Genomic DNA, 10,225 nt, shown 5'->3' with positions numbered 1-10,225 from the left:
TTAAACACATCATTTTGATCAAATAATTTTTCAAGTGGAATAAGGCCTTTAGGAATTAGGTTGTTTTGTAGCTGCAACACTTCATACTTTTCCCTTGTCTCTGTTAACATATTCTGCTGATCTATTTGATTATGCTCAAACTCTTCTTTCAACTCAAGGAAATTCCTTACCTGCTGATCATCTTCAAAGACTTGCCAGTTTATGATATTATCTGGGATGACTGGTCTATGGCGAACCTTCACTTCATAGCTATCAGAAGAATGTTTGGGAATAATAAAAAGACTGGCTGCAACAGCAAGAGAATCTGCAATAGAATTTTGATCTCTGGTTTTTATACTGAAGGAATAGGATTGAAATTTTTCCAACAATTCCAACACTAAATTTCTGTAGGCTCTCATCCTTGCATCCTTTGTTTGATATGTACCTTGTACTTGTTTAATAATCAATTCAGAATCTCCACAAATAGCAATGTTCTTTGCCTTCAACTTTATCAAGGTTTCCAGGCCTAAAACCAGAGATTCGTACTCAGCCATGTTATTGGTACAATCAAAGTTTAGTTTGTATGACAGAAACTTACTTTCTTCAGTTGGACTAGTGATCCAAATCCTAGCTCCTGCCCCTTCTTTTCCTGCTGCTCCATCAAAGTATAGGGACCAGCAACCAGTGATGTCTCTTTCATCTCTTTGCTGTACCTCCTGACACTGATTTTCTGCATGTTCATCTTTTCCCACTGATTCATTGAAAAGGATAGCTGATCCAAGACCTGTGTCACATGAGTAAATAGGAAAATTCTGAGGCTTGTCTTTGCTGCGTACCATATATGCCATCCTTGTTTCACGATACAACCTCCTTTGTTCACCAAACACTGGGATGGTAGCATATGTTAGATCCATTTGCATGGTACCCTTGATTTTTGCTGCCCATGACCTTGAAAGAAGCATCCCAAACTTAGGTGGAATGTCTGCAACAACAATGTCCATGACAGTTGTTTTTGCTGGGATTTGTGTGAGTGCCACAACAACATCCTTTATTAAACCAATGCAATGAACTCTCTTTGAATCAAATGAAAATAAGTCCTTGTATGGTCTAGTGACTTCTAATCCCAATCTTTCCATGATTACCTTAGGCATGAGATTATGTGATGCCCCTGAATCCAGCATAACATTATGTAGAGTCATATCATGAATATTAATGCTTATGTAAAAAGGGGGAAACTCATCATTTTGTTCATCCTCAAGTCTAGTCCTAAACAGATAATAGGATTATCCTCTTGCACATTTAGAATATCAGCCCCTCCTGGTGGAGAATTAAGCATTTCAACAATCTTGCTTCTATATTTGTCTACCTTGAGAATTTCATTGAAAGGGACTGATATTTTAATTTTTGCAATCTCATTTTCAATGTTAAAAACAGAAGTAGACTTTTCAAGTTCTTTAGGAGGAGCAGGGTTTTGAATATCCTTTCTATCAAGAGGGGAATCACCTTTACCATCAACCGGCTTTGACTTTTCCTTTTTATCTTCAATTGCCTTTGAGATATTCTTCTTGGGTTGTGCTTTATTTGCTGTAATAGGGACATCTCGGTTTCTAAGATTGTACTGCTTCTGAATTTCAAATATGGCATGCTGATAACCCTTTAAGAAATCTGAAGGCTCCTCTTCTGCTTTTACCATGCTGGACTCATCATGTTCCTCCTTTGTTAAGAAAATTTCTGAGTCTTCCTCACCAAAGCAATGAATAGATTCCTCAGGTACTTCAGGTTCTTCTTCTTCATCCACCAAGTTTTGTTGGAAAGGAGGTCTCACTGGAGGATCTGCCTGCTGATTTCTATTGTCTCTTGGCCTTTGCTGATTTTGAGGCCTTCTAAATTGAGGGTTTCTAAATCGAGGCTCTTGCTGTGCTTGGGGAGCAGCAGTATTCCCAAGTGCCAGTTGGTCCATCAATTTCTCCATGATTTTCATCATGGTTTCAAACTTGTCTTCTTGAGCAGAGGTAGAAGGCTTCTCCTCTTCCTTTATCTTAGTCTTTGCCATCTTCGACTTCTTAGCAGCAAGCATATTCACATCTACCTTAACTGCATCATTTTGCATGTCAGCAAGAGTAGCAGACTCTCTTTCTCTGAGTAAAAGAGAGAAATCTGAATCAAATGACTCAGCATATCTTAACTGTGCCAAAGCTCCAGGAGGTTTCAAATGTGCTGGAATAGAATTATATACTTTATTAAACCTCTTAGAAAAGTTTTGGACAGTTTCATCTGGAGCTCTTCTTAGACTATTATATTCAGTGAGGGCTTGAACAGGATTGGTTCTATTTCCCCATTTCCTCAGAAAGCTATCTTCAAACTCAGCCCAACTATGAATGCTACCAGCTCCAAGGGCTTTAAACCATTTTCGGACTTCCCCAATGAAAGTTTGAGCAAACAGTCTTAATTTTACATCTTCATCATCCACTTCTTCCCTATCAACAAAATCATTGAATCTATCCACATGTTCCTCGGCTGTAATATCTTCATCTCCTCCCCATGTTGGAATTCTAGCAGCATATTTACTAGGGAGATCATGCAAAACAGCAGGGAGAGCTAGAGGAGCATACCTAGCAGGTACAGCCATAATGAAAGGAGGAGCAGGGATAACAGGTACTGTATGACTAGTGGAACCAGAACTAGTATGAGATGTTGTCTGAGGACTATTTGGACTAGCAGAGGCAGAAGATAAAGTATGAGTACGGAAAGGGCTATTGGGACTTTGTAAACCACTGACAAAAGAACTCCAATTTGGGAGAGGTAAACCAGTTTTAGATTTAAGCAAAACTTCAAAAGGGTCAAGCTCCTTAAGCTGTTTCAGGTCCCCTTCCTCTAATAACAATTCAGAAGTAACAATTTCCCAAAACTCTTCTTTATCTTTTTGTGACACTAAAGATGAAGTATCAATGCCCTTTTTTTGTAAATCCAAAATGATTCCAATAAGTTCTTCTTCGTTTTCAGACCTCAACAATACTTCTTGAATTTTATCATCAACAATTTTATCTTCAGGGCTTCTAGAAAACTCAGGAAACAAAGACTTTGAAATGTTTGAAGTACCTGGTATATCAGAAAATCTTTGTCTACTCCTTGAGATGATGTTGGGATTATCCACAGGACTAGGTGGGTTTGGGTCAGGATTACTCCTTGTATATCTTCCTCTCGAAGCCACCTTTTAAACTTTAAGATTTAATGGAGTCACCAAGGTAGAATGCAGCCTCGAAAACCTTTCTGAGCTCCTGCTACCTTCAGAAGTTCAGTCTTATAATTTCGGGAATGAGTAATCTTCAGACTCCCGGCAGACGCACCAAAATGTTATCACAAGATCAAGCACTGAAAGGCTGCTGATCAGGAAGACTCTGTGTAACTATTTCAGACCAATCTTTTGACTAAGGCTTAGCCTCCTTAGCCTGAGAGGGCTCTCTCAAAAGGTTGTTGATTTTGACTATTGATAAGATGGCTAACTCTTGTAAAGTGAATTTAACAAACATGCTGGCTGGACAGACATTACAAAGACTTCCATTGGGCTTATGGAGTTAATCATACTTCAGTAAACTATAACACTGCTCATACATAGAAGTCAGGGCATGTGATATTTAAATACTCAAAACACATCTCATAGAAAACCTTAGTTTACAAATACACACAGGAAATCAGAGCAGCATAAGTGAATTGTGAGTGATTGTGTATTTATACAACTGTAAAAACGTTAAGGATAAAGCAAAACCACATATCTTGAGCATTGAAACACTGTATGAATCCTGAGAAGAAAAGCAGCAAATTGTATTACTGAAACTGAGTTTTTACACAAGCCAAAACAATACTCTGTTTTCTCAAATATCCAACCCTCATTTCATAGATGATTTAGCTATATATAGAAACATAATTCTAACTACTTGGAGCTTCCTCCTCCAGCATGAGGGGAGCTCGATGACTGCCACTAATGACACCTATCTGCTTTGTAACAAACTATTAAATACAATAACTGCTAACTGAAATTCTAAAGAGTTCTAATTTGATTATGACTCTAACTCTATCTCCTTCGTAGAATGATTCCTCCTTGCAGCTTTGACACCTGGTTTCCTTTTCGTTTGGTTGAGATGGCTGAGATGAGCAGTTAATGCTCCATGTTGGCTTTGGATACTGAAGGCTTTAACTGCTCAGCGATGTTAGGGAATATCCCTTGCTTTCCGATTCTGGTCCCCCATCACTTTGAATATGCAGCAGCATGTCTTTTTAGTCCCTTTAACAACCCAAAAATATAGAACACCACCAGGTTTCCAGATGAGTCGGATGCTCCATCGATAGCCAAGTGTGCAAGCCAAAATTCCATGTATGCAATTCATTCAATACCCTATGACCGGTAATAAAGTAGCTTTATAACCGAAAATTTTTAAACCTGAGTTAAACATTTCACCTTTTTGAAGGCACACCTGTCTTGATCAGAATGGCTGGGATGTCTTCATTTGATCTTTTACATATCCTTTAGGTGTTCCCTTTTGGAAAAATCCCGCACATATTACCAAACTGTTTGTTTGCTTTAAAAACACCACCTACAGCAGTTTCGTAGCGCGCTACGAAACTGCTGAATTTGTTAAAACAGCTTGTATTTGCCCTGAGGTATTTACTGCTTAGACCTTTAATTGCTAAAACACCTTTACATATGGCAGGGATCTACATGTCCTCAAAACAAGAAAACTAAGCAAAATTTAACAAAATTTGGAACAACACCTTTCTTTGAACAGCAACTTCATTTAGCAGCTAACTGACCTAGCTGTGCCTTTAAGTCTGCAACTTTCTTCCTCATGGCTTTATTTTCAGCTCTAAGATGCATATTTATCTTTCTGATGAATTTGGCCTCTTTGAGAGCTGGAACTGTACATGTGTAAACATCAGCTACTGAATCCAACTGGTTTACTAGGTTTTCACTTCCTTTCAATACAGCTTTACGATAATTTGCATACCTGACTGCAGACTCCCTAGTGGCATTCTTCACCTTAGCAATTTCATTTTTAGCTGCTTCTAACTGATTTCTTATAGCTATAATATTACCTCCTTGGGATATGATGACTGTTCTATTTGTATCCTTTTGCTTGATTTTCTCTGCCTCCTCTGTTCTAGGCAATTCCTCGGCTTCCTCTGTTCTGGGCAGTTTCTCGGCTTCCCTTACTTGCTTTCTTGTAATAGGTCTTCTGGGCTTGAAGATGAATTCATCACCTGGTTCATCAAACTTCAGTCTTTTTGAAGCCCTAGATTTCTTGGTGCTTTCTGGTGATGACTGTGTCAAATCAATGTGCACTGGTTCAATGTGCACCGGTTCAATTTGCTCAAACTCAATGGCCTCCAACAAATCACTCAGGCTGGCCTTAGATATCGGGCTTTCCTCAACAGCTAATGCTTTGCCTTTTTCTTTACTTATTTGGCTCCTTGTCCTAACCCTTGACACTGTTTCAGATCCACTTGGTCCAGGTACAGTCTTCTTATGCTGAGCTTCTTCTTTTGCTGATGGTTGAGGTTGTTCTTTAATGATCAGTGGCTTCACTGATTTTCTCAACTGAGACTTGGCTTGCTTTTTATCCTTTGCCTCTTTTTGAAGCTCAGCTATCGTGAGTTCTTTGACTGATTGTTCTTTTTCTTTAACTGGTTGTGGAGTAAGACCTGTTTTGCTTTGAAAACCAGCCATGAAAATGAACGAATTCCAGTCTCTACCAATCTTCTGGAGACCATCCAAAACTAACAATTTAACCAAACCATGATGAAACAAGGATGTTTCATAGTCTTCTTTCCTTAATTGCACTTTGTCACACATTTTGCTCAGACTGCGAAACAAATAAAAGGGAATGTCTATGGAGGCTTTACCAGTGAAATGTAACAGCAACTTGAAGTGATAAGAGTAGACCTTATTGTATCTTCCCTCACAGGTTAAATACTTCTAAATACAGGTGAGAAGAAGGGCATAATGCTCCTTGACATAGTTTCTACGCACTGCTTTTGTTAGGTCTTCATTCACATATGCCTCTTTTAAAAACTCTTTGCATGGATTCATATCAAACTTAAAATTCTTAAACCATTCTTGCCCCCCTCTTGGGATCTCTGTTACAGCAGCTATTGCCTCCGGAGACACTTGAACTTCCGACATAGCTATTTTAGAATTTAAACCGGTGAAGTTTAAATTCAACATCGTGGCAGTACCTGATTTTAACATGGGAACGCTGGAGAACAAGAGCCTTAATATATTTAATTCAAGGTTTGTTTTGGCATCCCCACAAACTGCAACGGATGCAGACTATGCTACTATCTTGGGTGTTATTGGTCATGAGTATTTCCACAACTGGACTGGTAACAGGGTAACATGCCGGGATTGGTTTCAATTAAGTTTAAAGGAAGGACTTACAGTTTTCAGAGATCAGGAATTCTCTTCTGACATGGATAGTCGTGCTGTGAAGCGAATTGGAGATGAGGTGAAGCTGCGTAATTATCAATTTCCTCAGGATGTTGGTCCCATGGCTCACCCTGTGCGTCCACATTCATATATCAAGATGGACAATTTCTATACTGTAACGGTGTATGAGAAGAGAGCAGAAGTTGTCAGGACGTACAAGACCATGTTAGGGAAATCAGGGTTTCGTAAGGGAATGGATCTTTATTTTCAAAGACATGATGGGCAAGCAGTAACTTGTGATGATTTCTTTGCTGCTATGCATGATGCCAACAATGCAGATCTTTCAAATTTCTTGTTATGGTATTCACAAGCGGGAACTCCTGTTCTAAAAATGCAATCATCCTACAACTCTGAGGGAAATACTTATACACTTAAGTTCAGGCAAGGAATTCCTCCTACTCTAGGTCAATCAGTGAAAGAACCGATGTTTATACCTGTGGCCGTTGGGTTGCTGGATTCCAACGGAAAAGATCTGCCTCTTTCATCAGTCTATAATCGAGGATCTCTGCAGTCCTTTACTACTGAAGGTCATTCCGTTTCAACAGTAATCATCTGTATTGAAAAGGAGGAAGAAGAGTTTGTCTTTGTTGACATTCCTGAAAGATCAATTCTCTCTGTACTACGCAATTATAGTGCTCCTGTGCGTATTGTTTCAGATATCACTGATGATGATTTGTACTTTCTACTTGCACATGATTCAGATGAGTTTAACCGGTGGGAGCTCTTGTTGTTACTTGAGCGGAATTTATTTAAACAAGTCAGTTAGTCTCGGTATGAGGAACAGATCTCCTTTCATCAGCATATTTTAACATTCAACAAGCTGAGATGCGATTTAAGATTGTATAAAGATGCAAGCGAAAGGCATTTCTTCAGAAGCTTTCAGAGTTAGTGTTTCAAGTGCCCCTAGTTCTTCAAGTCAAGGTTCTGGTCAAGATGATTATGATGCCCTGGGGGATGTTTATACTTGGGGAAAAGGAGCCAATGAAAGATTGGGTCATGGAGATGTGGAAGATCGTAAGACACCTACACTGGTCGAGGCGTTGAAAGACAAGCATGTTAAGGACATTGCATGTGGCTCCACTTTTACGACAGCTATATGTCTTCACAAGTGGGTATCAGGTGCAGATCAATCAGTATGTTCAGGATGCAGGCAGTCATTTGGATTCACCAGAAAGCGTCACAACTGCTATAATTGTGGATTGGTACACTGCCATTCATGTAGTTCTAAAAAGGCTTTGAGAGCTGCACTTGCTCCCAATCCAAATAAACCATATCGTGTATGTGATTCTTGTTTTATCAAATTGAAGAAAGCATTGGAACTAGCTATGGTATCAAATAACAATAAAAGAAATATGATACCAAGGCGTCCAAATGACAACATAGATAGATCAGATAGGCCAGAAACAAAAAATTCAAAAACATAGGGGCTTCCTCCAGAAGCAAAATCTAAAACTAAGAGTGGTAAGAAGTCTGATACATCAGCTTCAAATCGAGCTTCCCTTGGCACTGCTTTGCCAAATTTAAAGGATATTAAGTTTTTGGTTTCAGTTGATCCACAACTATCAAAAACACTTCTTTCCCTTCCATAGTCTAGAAACACCTCACGAGCTGTCTCTCCATTCTCAAGGAGACCCAGTCCACCTCGTTCTGCAACACCTACTCCTTCTATGGCAAGCCTTGCTTCTTCCAAAACTCTTATTGATGGCCTTATGAAGACAAATACACTTATGACTCAGGAGATTATGAATTTGCGGGACCAGGTTGGGAACTTGACACACAGATGCAAACAACAAGAAGCAGAGTTACAACAGACAGCAAAGCAAGCACAAGAGGCTATGTCTTTGGCTGCTGCAGAATCTCGCAAATGTAAAGTTGCAAAGGAGGCAAATTTAATAATGCAGAAAAGCTTGAGGGGAAGGATTTTCGAATTGGATAGTTGACAGAGAAATTTGTTTCAGACATTGGTGTTAGAAATGATGAAAATATGGGCAAGATGAAGCTTCAGAATAGTTTGAAGGATAAGTCAGAGGTGGATCTTTGTGGAAAATTCATAAATAAAAAAAAATCAGCAGGAGTTTTTTGGCATACTTGAACAGGTACATGAAAACGGTGGACAGCACATCCAAGACGTGGCAGTCTGATCTATTTTGGGTAATTAAAGGAGAAAGGCATGCTTCTTTGGATTCGAATATTTTGAGGCAAACCAAGGACCGACAAACAGGACAGTTTCATATATTTCAGGGTATTGGAAAGGATGTGGCATTAAAGAGCAACATGAAGCATTAAAAGTCCATCACAGCCACCGCCAAAGGGAACCAGATGTCAGTGAATGAAAATGATTGAAGACCAAGGCTGTTATGGAGTTAGAGTCATAGTTGATTTAGGATTCTAGAGCTGTCAATTAACAGTCAGTTGTATTTATTAATTAGTTTCAAATGTTAGTAGGTGTCATCATAGGCAGAATCGAATTCCCCTCATGCTGGAGGAGGAATATCGATTAGTCAGAATAAAGATGCTATATATAGCTGAAACATCTATGTAATGGGGGTTGGATATTTGAGAAAACAAAGTATTGTTTTGGCTTGTGTAAAAACTCAGTTTCAGTAATACAATTTGCTGCTTTTCTTCTCAGGATTCATACAGTGTTTCAATGCTCAAGATATGTGGTTTTGCTTTATCCTTAACGTTTTTACAGTTGTATAAATACACAATCACTCAGAATTCACTTATGCTGCTCTGATTTCCTGTGTGTATTTGTAAACTGAGGTTTTCTATGAGATGTGTTTTGAGTATTTAAATATCACATGCCCTGACTTCTATGTATGAGCAGTGTTATAGTTTACTGAAGTATGATTAACTCCATAAGCCCAATGGAAGTCTTTGTAATGTCTGTCCAGCCAGCATGTTTGTTAAATTCACTTTACAAGAGTTAACCATCTTATCAATAGTCAAAATCAACAACCTTTTGAGAGAGCCCTCTCAGGCTAAGGAGGCTAAGCCTTAGTCAAAAGATTGGTCTGAAACAGTTACACAGAGTCTTCCTGATCAGTAGCCTTTCAGTGCTTGATTTTGTGATAACACCACCAAAAGTTGGTTTTCAAGCATCGACTAAGTGAGGGTATTGTTTTCTCACTTGTCCAGTCTCAATCCACTTTGCACTGCTTGGCTTTGAACCTTTGAGCCCAATCCTGAGGTATTCAACATCTCCCCTACGCATTGTCCTCACCTTCCTATCCAACACTGTGTCTTCCTGCAATTCATTAAGATATTCAAGTAGCAGGTCATCAATAGAAGGCAATTGACTTTTCTCTTCAGGGTCCTCAATCATTGAAGGTTCAAACAATCTCAAGAAATCTACATTTACAATTGAGTCTATGTGCATGTAAGCTGGTAGATCAAGGCGAAAAGAATTTTCACCAATCTTCTCAAGTATCCTAAAAGGTCCATACTTGATATACTTTAGCTTTTTACATTCACCTTGCATCCTGTCGTTGCTGATATACAGCCATACTTGGTCTCCAACTTGAAAACTATGCTCCATGCGATGCTTATCATGCCTAGCCTTGTACTTGGCTTGGCTCTTTTCCAGTTGCTCCCATACTACGCGGTGGATCTGCTGGATCTGTTCAATGAACTTAGTTGCCTTGTCCACATCACTGTGTCCATCAACCATGGTATCTTTACCAAAGACAAAATCCAAAGGAGACCTTGGTGTGAAACAAAAACAGGTCTCAAAATGAGATCTCTGTGTAGAAGAGTGTTTGG

General features: G+C 39.1%; 1 pseudogene; it reads left to right on the top strand.

The window, feature by feature from the left end:
• Positions 1-7,308: 7,308 nt before the first annotated feature.
• LOC149182868 (PH, RCC1 and FYVE domains-containing protein 1 pseudogene) lies at positions 7,309-8,400 on the top strand (annotated as a pseudogene).
• The last annotated feature ends 1,825 nt before the right edge of the window (positions 8,401-10,225 follow it).

The sequence above is a fragment of the Pinus tabuliformis genome, chromosome 3_2 (genome assembly GCF_031772625.1).
Source record: "Pinus tabuliformis cultivar Carrire ecotype Pingquan chromosome 3_2, CPIR1, whole genome shotgun sequence".
NCBI lineage: Eukaryota > Viridiplantae > Streptophyta > Pinopsida > Pinales > Pinaceae > Pinus > Pinus tabuliformis.
This window is presented reverse-complemented; position numbering and strand designations above follow the sequence as displayed.